General features: G+C 46.2%; 1 long non-coding RNA gene across 1 annotated transcript in view; it reads right to left on the bottom strand.

Moving 5' to 3' along the window:
• LOC135453353 (uncharacterized) overlaps positions 1 to 9,324 on the bottom strand; it is a 42,161-nt gene extending 32,837 nt beyond the window's left edge. Inside the window, exon 1 of the long non-coding RNA XR_010441848.1 lies at positions 9,296 to 9,324. This is a non-coding gene — a long non-coding RNA (uncharacterized LOC135453353). The remainder of the gene's footprint in view (positions 1 to 9,295) is intronic.
• Between the last annotated feature and the right edge of the window lie 4,863 nt (positions 9,325 to 14,187).

The following is a 14,187-nucleotide window of genomic DNA, read 5'->3' as shown; positions in this document are numbered from 1 at the left end:
CCACAAAAGCACAAGCTGCTGGGGCTGGAAGCAAGGGAAGCTGCTTCAGTGGCTCTCTGTATTTCAGCCACATTAGGCCAAAGACAGCTGGATCTGGGAACAATTCACATTGTGCTACCACATCAGAGTCCTGCTCTGAACCAGAGCTCTGCTGTGCCACAGTGCTTTGCACAGACACACAGAGAAGGCTTTCCTCTTCCAACAGCATCTGCCTGCACTGGCCACCTGGATAACCTGAAAACCACAGCAACCACTGCCAGCACTGCACGAGCAGGGAGAGTTCAGAAAACCCTGCAAAGTCTTGACAAGAGGGCCTGAAACCCTGACCACCACCTCAGAAACCCTGTGCCATCAGGGTGCAAGGCCAGGGAGCACAAGGCAGAATTCTCAGGAACAGATTGTTCACATATCACCCATATCTTCAAGTCAGGCAGCAGCAGGTAAACCGCAGCAGGAGGGGAGATGGGAGAGCAAAGCAGAGAAGCACCAGAAACTGTGACGGAAGGATAGAAAAACCACACCAAGAATGGAGAAACAAGCTGTGGTCTCTGAAAGACGTATTTGCACTCATACACAGGCACAGTTTCTTGGACTGTTTATCAAGTTCAGGAAGGAAGAGGGATCAGTCTGCCAGAAAGATCAGAGATGCTGGGGCTGTCATATGATGCTCCCTCTAAGAAACAAAACCCACAGAGTGCGCATACACAGACAGAGAGGAAGCTACAAGGAAAGCCTTGAAAACAGCAGAGGAAACCCTAACCCCACCCCAGAAGTCCCTACCTTTAACTAACCCCCCTCCCAAAAGCTAAAGAAAAGCATAGCTAAACCTGCATTATTTTTTGTACTTCCCTGTCCCCTCCTGCCTTTTTAACACAGCAATTGGACAAATTATTTCTTAGCCTGGCTGTGTCAAGGACAGGAGGCTCTGCCCAGTCCCAAGTCTCTGCTAAGGGTGCTCAGCTACATTTGGAAGAAACACTTGCTATGCAAGACCACAGACAAGCCAAATAATCCTTTTTTGTTCCCAGGAGCTTTTAGTCCAGCTTGTATAAAAATCAGTAGAGTCAATAAAGCTACTGGCTGTGGACCCAGCTAGAAATGAAAGAGCTGGCCAGCAAAATGATTGTACCCTGGCTGAGGCAAGAGAGTTTGCCTCCTACTCTGTCAGGAAAAGCCCTGTGCAAACTCCTCATACAACCATACTCCGTTTACAACCACTGCAGAGCACAGGGAAAAAACCCTCACTAGGTGAAGAGGACATTGGGGCATGGCTGAGACTCTCATGCTGGCAAATTCAAGGACACCCAGGCAGGGGGGCCAGAGTGGGAAACACATCACAGGAGCCACACAGCATCAGATGCTCTCCTGCTCTGGTTTTCAACCACTCACACATGAAGCCCAGATGGTTTCCAGAGTGAGGGAGAAGGGTGTGCTGCTTACACAAGCAATGCCATATTTCAGTAAATATCATATGCCATCCAGACATTCTGGACTGGATCCAGTTTCCGTTAGGCTTTGCTCAACTGGGGACCTGGCTCCTCCAGCAGACAGCAAACTCCATTCGTGCTAATGCATGTCTAAGGCAGATCTGTCTCAGGCAGACACACATTTTTACCAGATGATCCTTGTTACACCTGGCATGAAGAGAGGATTTCTAATGTTCAGTCAATCAACCTCTGCTTCCAGCCTCAGCTCAGACAGAAGTGAGTTAACTCTTCCTCACCAGCTAAGTGTAGGAATGTGCAAGCCTCAGCAACCTGCAGCTCCCACTTGCCTCTCTGGCCATCCTGAGTCTTCTCAGGTTCCTTTGGGTGCTTCATCTCAATGTCTGGTGGGTGCCTGCAGTGCTAGGAAATACCTACTCTATCTGTTTGATAACTATCACAAAAGACACAACACAAGTTGGCAGTGCCTGGAGATAAGGTGTGAAAGTCTCTTTGTAATGTCAGACAGAAAAGAATATCTTGAGTCCTTTCCTTAGGTGCTTTTCAAATGATAATTATTAAACTTGTCTCTAAACTATTTAAAATGTTAAGTTTAAGGAAATGAGGACATTCTCCAGTGTATGCATAGTCCCAGGCACAGACTTTTCTTTGATACAAAACTCCAAACACAATTTTAAAAGATAGTCTCCCTAGTCCTGATTACTGCTTTGCTGCAATAGGATGATGCAGATCTCTGGATACAAACTCTGTCCAGCAGCCTATCTGGCTTCAGGATCCTCTACTAGCCAAGGGAACAAGGTCTCATCCAAGGCATTCTTGCAAGCACTCACCTTTTCAGGGCACAGTTCTCCAAAGACATGCTTCCCTCAACCTGCCAATGAGCAAATGTGACCATGAAAGAATGACAACAGTGAGAATCAACACAAGGCAGGAATCATTCCCTGAAAGAACCAACACATATTTTCTCTGACCATAACTTCATCGCCTACTTCTCTTTCAGAAAGCACAGCACATACTCCAGGCAGCTTTAAAAATCAACTTCCTTTTGAAAATCAAGCAGAATTCTTGAACAGCAGAACAAGCTTGGCAGAGGGACTGTAGATGTCTGGCTCGCTGGCAACAATGACAAAAGCAGGGCTCTCCTCCTACAGCCCATATGCACGAGACACACCAGAATGGACAACACCTTTGCAGAAGCCAAACCAGAGACCCAGTAGCTTTTTTGGCGTTTCTTTTGGACAGTGAAGCCAAAAAACACATATACTCGTAAGCCAGGATGGCATGGGTTTAATGGGAAAAACTGAAAGCAAGTTTTGTTCCACTCAGGCTCTGAGTTCAGTTGGGGTTTGCCAGCATTAACACACTGGGCACCACACTTGAGCTGCAGTCGCTGCACAGCCATGTCCTCCCTGCATATACTGAGGGCCAAAGGAGGTGGGCACTGGCAAAGCCACAGTAAATGGCACTGCTGAAGCTGTTCTTGCCTTCTTAAGGGGCAAGAGCCACTCTAGCTCATTCTTTGCTCTTCTGTGGTTTCCTAGCCCATGGCTGAGAGCCTTTCCCCAGGCCTCCCAGACCCTGTGTACTGGATAACCTCTTCCTTCTCCCTGGTGTTGCATCCAAACTCCCAAACAAAACGAGATGTGTCATTCAGAGCAAAGCCTCAAATAAACTTTTCTCTCTGGGAGCAAAGAATTTTATTTAAAAACCCAAACCAGATATCTAACATATAAAGCAATTTTCAAAGGTCAGAGCTCCAGGCATGCTAGGCTCAGCCCAGGAACACAGGCCTCTGTAAACCCTGGTTCCAGTTGTCACACTGCTGATAATACATGACCATCCTTACAACAGAGAGGAACAAACCAAAAACAACCTTTTAAATCAGCCCAGCTGGTGACATATTCCTCAAAAACTCTGACAAGTTGTAACTATTTTAAAGCACATGCCCAGCATGATGCAGGGCATCTCTCCAGTTACTTCCATGGCCTCCTTAGCACTCTGGAAGAGGATGCTGGCCTTGCTCAGACACTTTGCTAGATATCCTTTTGCAAGCTCTGAGTGTCTGTGTGTGTCTCTCACGACTACTCCTTCTGTGGGACTCATGCTGTAAATCTTGGTATTGCTACAGCAATTTCCCAGTCTAATCACATGCCTTGTTGTATTACCACAGCAGTGATAGCTGGTTGAACCACACACCACATCCTTGCAATTGTTTCTATTACTCACGATTGACTTATTTATTAAATTTCAGCTTGCCCAGCCTTGCCAGGAGATGAGCAAGAACCCTGTCACCCCTCCTTGCTGTTGATCAGAGTGGCAGAAGGCAGGTGAGTAGGCTGTGAGTCTGAGCTGTGAAACAGTCCCAGCAATTTTGCAAGTTCATGCTTTCTCCAGCAGTCAGGCTCCCTTGTATCTACACACCAGGGCTTGAGTCCTGGGAAGCAAAACCTCGAGTTGCAATAGAAATCAGAAGGGAAAGTAGATACAAACGAACACAGAATTAATTTGGGATTTTAGAGTTGGCAAGTATTTCCACAGACTGCTTGTGGCATGGCACCAGGTGCAGTCACACACCAGATATACCTAAGAGTCATCCTCAACAGCAAAGTGAAGTGCCTCTGCATGCAAGGAACTCCTGTTGTGGGGGATTTCCTAGGCTTGGAACAAACAGCCTGATAGCTCCTGGCTGCTTCAGAGGCCCAACCCACCATCTTATGCCTCACAAACACTCCTCTGACAAAAGACACTGACTCCTTGCTTTCAAAGGGGAGCAAACAGAAGGCAAGTTCAGACAAGGCTCATGGCTGCTTGCCCAGCCAGGCCTCAGCTAGTCCTTCATAGTAAATATTTGTTCTTAATTACACTGTCGTTTGCCCCAGGAGCTTGCCTGCAATCTGTAGGAGGGAGGGGGATTATGTTGTTGATAGGTAAATAATAGCTCTTTCATCCAGAGAACCCAGTGCATTTTCCAGAGATGAAAGCCTCCTGAATGTTTCCCCATAGGTTAGGGTAAGGATTTTAAATCTCTGTCCCACTCAAGGACATGCCAAAAACTCCCACATTCAGTTCAGAGAGAGTGAGCTTGGAGCTCCACTGTGGCAGCTTCCTCTCCAGCCTTGCTCTGAGCTGGAATCAAGTGGGAGAGGCTCAGCTGTGACAGTGTGGGTTAGGCAGGGTCTGGTCAGCCACTGGAATGTGACAGGAGGACAGAGTCTGCTGCTGACCAGTAACACCCAGCACATGCTGCTCTCCATGTTCTGTCATGTCTGCTCATCACCCTGAAGACAGGAGTGAGCTCCATCCCTCCTGTGCCCACGTGCTGCTTCTGCCCAGCACACAGCCATGCTGCTTCCTGCCAGCTCCTGTCTGGAGAGCTCCCACAGAAGGGCGAGACACTGTCCAAGCACAGAGCAGCCATGTGAAGCTATCTCACAGACAACACGTGGGAAGCAGCCAGTTCTCACTCTCCACAAAAGCCAGCAAGTGTGAGTTTTGATCTTCCAGCACTCAGCTTCCAAAACATCAAAATTACAAATATTTGTCAGCAGGACTAAGGGAAATGTAAGCGAGACAGCAGACCTCTGCTCTGTCTGAGGAGGAAGTGAGAAGTGACTTCCTCCCACCCACCATGAGAAAACCTCTCTGGCCTCTGGGAGGGAAGGAGTGGAGCATTCCCCCTCTCCCCAAGCTAATGTCACTGCCAAAGCATCCAGCAGCTCAGAGTCAAGCGAACTTCAACCGCACATTACCCATTTCTTCCATAAAGAGGAAAACCAAACAAAGACAGCAACAAAAAAACCACCACAGGCAATCAAAACTGGTATCTAACAATGCTACAGCTCCTGCATTCCTAATCCCATCCCAGTTACCGAGCCAAGCACAGAGGATAAATGCTTGTGAACACCAGAAATGAAAGGAGCCTTCAAAGGCTCTGAACTTATAGGGGAGAGGCCAACACACAGAAGTCTGACACTATAATATTTAAAAATCTAAGATAAACTGCACTCCTTTCCTCCCACATTGAGCCCATCATTTACAACAGATTTTTTGCAAGTCCCAGCCAGGCAGGAGCAGTTACAGAGCTGATACTGCAATTCTCATGCTCAGGAAAGCAACACAAACCCTTCAGCACCACCTCTGCTCTCTTGCCCTCCTTGTCTTATCATGTACAAGCAGATTTGCTAGGCTCAGATTTGTTCCTCCTTCTAAGCATCATCCAGGCCTTTTATTTTTCTTTGCTCTAAACTCTGCTTAAAAGAAAAATATATTGTCATTGTCTGCTTCCAGCTGTAAAGGGCTGACCTGAAATCTGTTGCCAACATGCAATAAATATTTGTACAGTTCCACTGTAACTTCATTTATCTCTCTTTACTGCAAAACTTGAATCATTTAGCAGTTTCCCCCTCTTACCCAAGGGCTTCAAGTTCCTAGACAGAAATTTAATGAAGCCTCTGAAAATCCCCAGTCCAATATCCTCTGTTAACACCCCCATATTGAGCTGGAGTTTTTCAGCTTGACCCACGTATGAAATCATCTGTGACGAGAGCAGCAGAAAAGATTTGCTCCATGCATCCTCCCCTCTACAGGAGTACCCCCACAGCTGGGGGACAGCCAGTCCCAGGCCTCACACCAGGATTTTTACATGAGCCCCAGCACCATGAGAGCTCAGACAAATGGTTCATTGGATTATGCCCAGCAAAGGACAGCACTGGAGCTATGGGACCAGAAATGTAACTGGTGTCATGTCTTTCCTCTGGTATGTTGCTGTGTCCTACCCACCTGAATCTCTTTATTACATCCTTTAGATGTTGACTTTGCTTCCTGCCACTGAATTCGTCAGACAGGCTTCCTTGCTATTATGGTAGTTACAAGGTGCATGGTTAGAGGCACATTTTATAGTGTGCCTAAACAAGGAGTTAAACCTATAAATCTATGTAAGAAGCACATTACATTTAGAACAAGAAGTGAGCAAGGCAAGGAGGGAAGTCTTGAATGGCCACTTTCAAACAATCCTTGTTTATCCCTGACTGAGGCCAAACCTTTAACACAAGTCTGCCAACAAGCCCTAAATCACCTGTAGAAGCAAAAGGCACCTTAAAACTAAAAGCACTGGTAGGTCTGTGCTTCTTGCCAAGAGTCCCACTCCAAAGCTTTCCAAAATTAAATCACCAGTTTTACAACCTTGTAAAAGATGAAAAAATCTTGGATTTGGGGTTAATATGTAATGCTCCTTTTGAAAGGGGAGTGGAGGTGGCCAGGGAGCATAAACGTGTCTACATACCAGGGCTTGAATCCTAAAGAAAGAATTCCAACAAAACAAATTACTTTCAGTTTAATGTTTTGGGGTTTTTTTTCCTTTTCTGATGCAGGACAAACCACCTTTAAATGCTAGCAATAAGGAGGAAGAGTGTTTCTCCTAATTCTGCTCTCTAACATAGATGCAGAGTACTGCTGGGGAACCAGAGAACAGGGTTGAACAGATTTCTCATCAAAACCTGTAAGCCTGAAAAGAACTACCAGGCAAGAGCAGCTATTGGTGACTTCTGGAGTGAACTCACCTTGAGACCAAAGCAAAAAGCCCAGGCTCTTGATCCTTACAAGTCCCTAGAAATAATGAGAGGAAGGATGCACATATATTTAAGTTAATTCATTCAGAGTGTAGGTGCACACCCCCTTACCTTCAGCCATACAGAGCATAAATATTCACCAGGAAATGGAACAGGGCAGGGGAGACCAGAAGAAACACTGCACATCTTATGAGTCACAGCAAGCCATAACAGAGGATTCATTAACTGGATTCAGGTGATCCTATTAGCTTTGCAATTGCTGCACATCAGGCTGCAGAGTAATTAGGGCTGCAATTCAGAATGATTTACCAGAACATTTTTTATTAAAACACAGTGGTTGTTAATCAGCCTGACTAAAGCCTTCAGAGCTATTAGCCTGCTGCACAGAAGTCGTAATTACTTCATCCACTGGGGAAGAAGGCATCAAAGAAATTGCCTGGGATCATCTGCAGGTTTAGAGGACCAAAGGAAGACTGAGGAATTTAATGGGACATCTTCCTTTGGCATCACCACAGGTTTTTGATCAAGTTTCCAAGTGGAGCATTTGAGAGGCCATCAGAGAATGTAAGAACATCAAGCCTACACAGGAAGGATTTGCCATCGGAAGTATGCCAAGGCAACACCCAGATGTATTAGCTGACTCAGAGTTACTGTATAAGTGCTAATTGCTGCCTAAAAGTTTAGTGGTCCACCTGAATTACATGATCTCTATCTGTTGAGGATGTTTGGCCACCCTGCAGCATCTCAGAGAAGCAGGGCCTGCATTTCCTCTTCCGGAGGCAGAGCATTTTTCAGTGCAGACAGACTCAACCACACCAGAGACGGGTAAAGGGCATCTCCTGGCAGCAGCATCAGCTCCTGGGTTTTGCAGTGTACAGCTAGCCATGGAATATCAGGGTGCATTCCAGCTCCAGTCCCTCACCTTGCTTCCACCAGGTGGAAGGCAGGTTTGATCCAGGTGACAGACAACTGGCCTCAACTCTGGCAACAGGACTGAGAAAGAACAAAGCATTTGGGCACCTGTTGCCTTGCCCTGCTCCGCTTCCCAGACACTACACACACAGCCCTGCATGAGAGCGGGGGGGGGCAGAGGAACCAACACAGGCCAGAGAAGAAATTATTTCCCTCTCCACTCTTTCAGACCCAACTTGGTAAGTGTAGCACAGGGGCTCTGCAAGTCAGGCTGACCTTCCTCTGCCACCAGCACTGCCCATCCCTTTCCTAGCTCACTTTGCTCAGAGATTTACTACCAGTACACAGAACATCCTTTCCCACTTTCACCCCCAGCACAGCAGCTGGCAGGCACACCTCTGCTGGGAGGCACCCAGCAAGCTCCACTGCCCAGCTGATAGACCATGAGACCACACTGTGATAGCTCCTCTGCAGGGAACCCTGCCAGACCCTCCAGAACCAACACCCTCGCCCATATTAAGCAATACAGTTTATCAACAGTCTAAAGGGAAGCTCAGAAAGGAGAACACGATAAAAAAGCAAGTGGAAATACATGTGCACAGACAAGCTGTGAGGATGTGGAAATAACATTGGGACAATGACAAGTAGCCAGCCCTGACCACAGGCTCTAGGAGCGGGGGGATCTTCTTGTTAACCAGGAACCTTCAGAAGAGATAGTTTGACTTATATGCTCTGCAGAGCCAAGAGTTTGATGGATTCTGCTTTGCCTAAGGTTTCTGAACAATTGTCCCAGTGCCCAGCCTGGCCTTGTGCCAGTAGGAATAGCCCCATGGACAGGGTCTCCCTCAGAAATGTCCTGTTCAAACAGAGAACAGAAGACACAAAGGAGTTTCTAACCTGTGCAAGCTTTATTTCTGCAGATGACTATTCCATTTTGATCAGTAAGCTAAATTAGTATGTTAAATATCTTACTATTCCAAGGGGAGAAGGTAGGGGAGGCTTTGCCAGCTTCCCCTCCTTGAGCACCTCAAACACTTTTGTACATCCGCCCTACAGGGAAGTCTGTACAGTGTCCAAACCTGGGGTAGGCTTTGCATCATTAGCTACGTACAACACCTAGTACGAGAGAAATGATGTAATGCAAATAATTAAACATAAAATCATGGTTGGCAGTTGATAGAAGAAGGGAGTTGGTTGGAACAGCTCATAGTGACAGTTTGTTCTTTCTTTGCCCTAATTAAAGTTGCAGAGAGGAAAAGCACTGTCCTGGCTGGCTGGGTCCCAGTGCAGCAGAAACAAAGACCCCTTCCAACTTCCAGACCAAAGAAATTCCTTGATCACTGTTGTCATCTTATTGCAAAACTCCCATACCTTCTTGGTGATTTCTCATAGGCACCTACTCACAGCACTTACTCCTTCCTCACAGCACAGCCAACAAACTCCAACCCTTTTGTAGCACTCGTCTTCTTATTGGACACAGCTGTGGCCCATTAAGGGCAGGCCTGTTCCTAATCTTTGGTGATTTGTACAGCTGCAGCTCCTCAGGTGTGAGACTACCTTCTGCACTATCTTTAGTTTCTTACATTCTATCCCTCCACAGATCACTGTCTGACCAACTGCAGGGAATAATTGCCTGGCTCTGATCTACTGACATCTTGCTGGAAGGGGTTAAAAAAATAAAAATAAAAAAGACACTCCAAGGACTTCTCAAGTCTTTTCCCAATAAAGCAATAAAAATAGATCTGATCTTCATAAGCCATCAATACTGAGCTTAACTGAACATTTTGCCCCTTTGCAGTTGGACTTTAGAGCTAGGTGTACAACTTGGAGCCAAATGCTCATCAAATGATTGAGCTCCTTTGTCAGTTAACAAAGGAACCACAAACACACTTCAGTTTTGATGATTCTACTCATTGTGTTCAATTATTCAGGTTAAATATATTTCAGCTAATGGATAATTCACCAATTTTTGGTTGCCTAAATCACATGGTGACTTCCCAACATAAGATCACATATTAAATTTGGATTCCAAGAGGAGACAGCCTAAAGGGACTTGCTTTTCTAGACACTGTTTATGGGCTACATAACCACTGGTTTGAGGGACCTTTCCATGGTCACTTTTTAAAATCTAGGTCAGAATTCTCTTTTATTTTAAAATTGAAAGCTGTGCAAAAGTTTCCAAATTACAGACTCATTCCAGTGACATTGCTGAGAATAAACTATGAGCATTCCCATGAAGCTCTTAAATTTAAAGTGGTGCATACAGAGCCGGAAGCCCTTCGAGCTGTTTTCCTTTGAATCCTCCTGAGTTGTTTTTTTTCCTAAAGGCTTCATTGAGATTTACTGGACATAAATAAAAAAGTTAAACATTTCCTTTTCCAGTACATCACATCAATTGATACTTGACTCACAGACCTTCCAGGCCAAGAAGGTTTTGCATTCTTAAGGGACTGTGTCTCCAAAATGAAGCTTTTTTTGATATGTTTTCCTGTTTATGCTTACATTGTGTTGCAGTTGTAGTTTGCCTTTTTTGTTTCCATGCACAGCAAGAAGCAATTTCAATTAACATATAACAGATTCCTGTAAATTCTCTCTACTTGGGGAAAGTAAACAGGAGGTTTATGGGGCAGAGGAAGAACTTAAAAAAAGCAGAATAAGGGTTATAAAGATGAAAAGTAAACAGTCTAAGCAGCTTCTTAAAAGTCCTTTGCACAGAAGACACCTGTCTTCCAGCAGGCACAAGAGAAGCAGTGACATAAAAAAGCAGAAGGGGATATACTGAGACCCAACAGCAACTCAAGAGTGTGTGAAAAACCATTGGCTTTTATCAGAAAGGCACGCCAACAGCAGAACCACCCGTTCCTCTCCGTCGGTGTCTGCAGGAAACATGATAAAAACTTTCACCAAAATATAAATAAGGAGTCAGGACTTGCCAGCTTGTTATTTTTTCTGACAGCCATGCCACAAGGGTGCTGCCCAGGCTCATGTCCCTGCGCACTGGGGCACTAGAGATAGTGGAGGGCAAAGAAGGTGCCCACCCTAAACTGGCTGTCACTGCTTATTCTGGAGCTACACACCTGAAGTCTTGTTTAGAGCCAGGAAGGAGGAAGACAGACTGGAGGCAGGCTGTGCTTTCCATTCAAAGCTTTGCTCTGCTCGCCAGTAGCATCTGAATGGAAGTAATTCAAAGTGGTTCTCTGCTTTTTGGTATTGTTTGTTGATCTGTATTCTTGTCCTCAGTCTCTGGTAATGGAGCACACAGCAAAATCTCCCACTTTTCCCACTCTGCTCTTCCAAACAGCAGTTCACCCAAGCCCCAACACTGAGTGCTCAGCCAGGAAAGGCCTCCACTCTCAGGAAACTGATCACTTCCACCTAGGCTGCCTTAGTAGCAAGTTTAGTGAATGAAAAATGCCCCGAGGAGAAAGGAGACAAGTGAGAGTTTGGCACAGAACGTGCACCCCGCCCTACTCACTGAGCACCTGTCCCTCCCAGTGCAGTGAAGAACATTCACCAGGGCTGCCCCAGAGATGGACCTGGAAGTCAGCCTGTCCTCAAACCCCACCTCAAGATCCTCTTGTGTGCTCCCCACCTCCCCTGGCCAAGCCTTCTCTTCTCCAGGGCTTCCCACCAGGCAGGATGCTGCTGTCTGCATTACACCAGGGAACACCTTCCCACGTGAGGATCAGGATTCCAGCAGTTTGGTACTCTGGCCTGACACCTTGCTCCTGTGCTCAGAGGAGGCCTTGGAGAAGAAGGGTGAACCATAAGGTCATGGTTTGTTAAAAGCTCAGAGCTCAATCTTTCTGTTGGTCTCTTGGTCCAGTCTGTTCACAGTCAGTGCAGGGCATCCTTTTCCATCTGTCCCCTGCCTGGCTGAGCACCCTGTGAGCTGGTATGCTCCTTCCACAGCCAGCAGCACAGGGACTCCCCTTCCTGCAGCCTACCAGATCCCAACAGTACATACAAAACAAGAATTCTTGAATCTTCTTCCTCCAGCAAGCCTCAACTCTCACTCCAGTTCTTCCACCTTCCTGAAATCCAGTGCCATGCCAGGTGACTCAGGGCTCTGCAGAAATGTTGATCCCTTCAGCCTCACAGCTCTTCACTGCAGGGTGTTACCTGTAAGGGGGAAAATACCACACAGCAGCACCTGCTCAGCAAAGCATTGACATTCCAACAACCACACTGCAAAAGAACTGAGGGAGAAAATCAACAAGGGCAGGCTTTGAGCTGTGAGAAGGAGCAGAGCACCTGGCAAGGACTGACAGCAAGAAGCAGTGAACCCAGTGACCAGGCTCAGCATTTCAGCAGTGACCATGGAGAGCCACAGCCAGTGTATCCAGACTTGACTGGTGACCAGGCAGTATTAAAGCACCACTTATATAATTAGGAGGTTAATAGATGTTACAAGCACATTACCAGGTGTCGTGACCTGCTGGAAGCACATCCCAGAAGACAGCAGAAGCAATTATACTCTGCTCACTATTCAGCTGTATCAATCACCTGTAGGCACTACTTAGCAACCCTTTATGAAAGGAAACTTAGCACAAAGGTGATCTGCTGTGCCCACATCACTGTGTATGTCCTCTGAGCCAGCCCTGCTCCCTGACAGAGCTTATCTTAAACATAGCCCAAAAAAGAAAACCAAACCAGCCATCAGAGTCAAACTGTGCACTGTCTGTCATGAAGTAGAGCCCTTGGATGACATAACCTGCCATGGTGGAGAGAAAACAACAGAGCCAGCCACCTCGGGAACAGCTCAGAGTTCACATGGCAGAACATGGTTGTTCTACTGACTTTCAGGCAAAAATCAATTCTCCTGGGAGAGCCAGAAACAACAGGAAGTGGGAAATTAAGATACAGGTGGCATTTAAATAGCTAAAAATGCCTTGTCCTTACTCATAAAGGAAGCATGGGTCAGGGAACTACTTTTCCCAGTATCACTTGTCTTAGGTCAAGCTTTGCAAGATCTTCTATACAGAAGGGACTGGAAGTTTCTAGGGAGCAGCAGGGGTTCATCATTGTAGCTTCACAAACCTGGTCCAAGGCAAGGCCTATAAAGCTTCTGATGGAAGAAGCTGTGATCAGCCCAGAGCTGGGCAACAAATAAAACACCATCGCCACACACCCTGTGAGCAGGACACAGAGAGTGAAAAGCCAAACATGTCCAAACCCGCGAGGGCATGACGGAATTTTTCAGGAACTTGCAACACCACCTTCAGGGTGGGGATGAGCAATCAGTGTCCACACCTTTTTGCACTGTAGTCATTCACATGGGATCATGCTGGAACACCTGCTGCACATGAATGTGCAGTTAGGGACCCTCACACCCCCACAAAGGCAATTCACTTCTCACAAACAGGCACCAGCTCTCACCCTGCTTGCCAACAAAACACACAGAGCATCACAGGGTCTGTGCATGGTGCTGGGATGTGGACAGGACAGGCAGGAGGCAGTTCAACAGGCTGTCCAAAATGTTCATAAAAGCAACTGTTTGTAGAGAAGTCCCCACCACAAAGATCTTCAGCACACTCCACCCAGCCCACATGAAAGGTGAGCATGAGGGACAGGCCAAGCCTCTGACTGGCACAGGCTCCAGCTATGGGTCTAGGTAGGGGTAAGAAACACCCCACCCCAATAACCCACTTACACTAGAAGAAAAGATCTGTGGGCCTCTGCATTTTCAGCAGTGCCATGCAACTTTAAATACCCAATGGGCATATTAGCATGTCTGCTTCAGGAAGAAAATCACACAGCCCTCTTCTTCTCCTTATTTAGTGTCTTATTCAAATAAAGTCCTGAAATTAAACACTCCATCCATGCACTGCAGCTTGAATCAGTATACAAATGACAAAAAATTGCTTTTAAAAATGCCTTTCCCTTGGTTTTTTTTTTTTTTTTTCCCTCAGGTTATTCCTCTTCTGGTAACACAAAGCAGAATCTGTCTCTTCCCCTCTGCTGAAGCTGACATCAAACAGCAACTTCACCACATCATAAGTTACAATTCAGGCTACTCCTGGAAAAAGATGTTCCTTTCCTTACTAAATGCTAAAGCTGTCCTGGCATTTCTCTTCCTATTGTCTGCATGCAACCATGTATCTATAAGATTAACCTCAAATTAGGACAGTTTCCTCATTCTTTCTTCACTCTTACTACAGCCTAGCTCCTGGGAATCTGATCCTATCTTCCCCAGAGGTTCCTCCCTGTTGATAGGAAATATCTAGTGTATGTGGGCAGGAAGCACCAACAGAGGATAATGA

Source organism: Zonotrichia leucophrys, chromosome 12 (assembly GCF_028769735.1).
Source record: "Zonotrichia leucophrys gambelii isolate GWCS_2022_RI chromosome 12, RI_Zleu_2.0, whole genome shotgun sequence".
Lineage (NCBI taxonomy): Eukaryota > Metazoa > Chordata > Aves > Passeriformes > Passerellidae > Zonotrichia > Zonotrichia leucophrys.
This window is presented reverse-complemented; position numbering and strand designations above follow the sequence as displayed.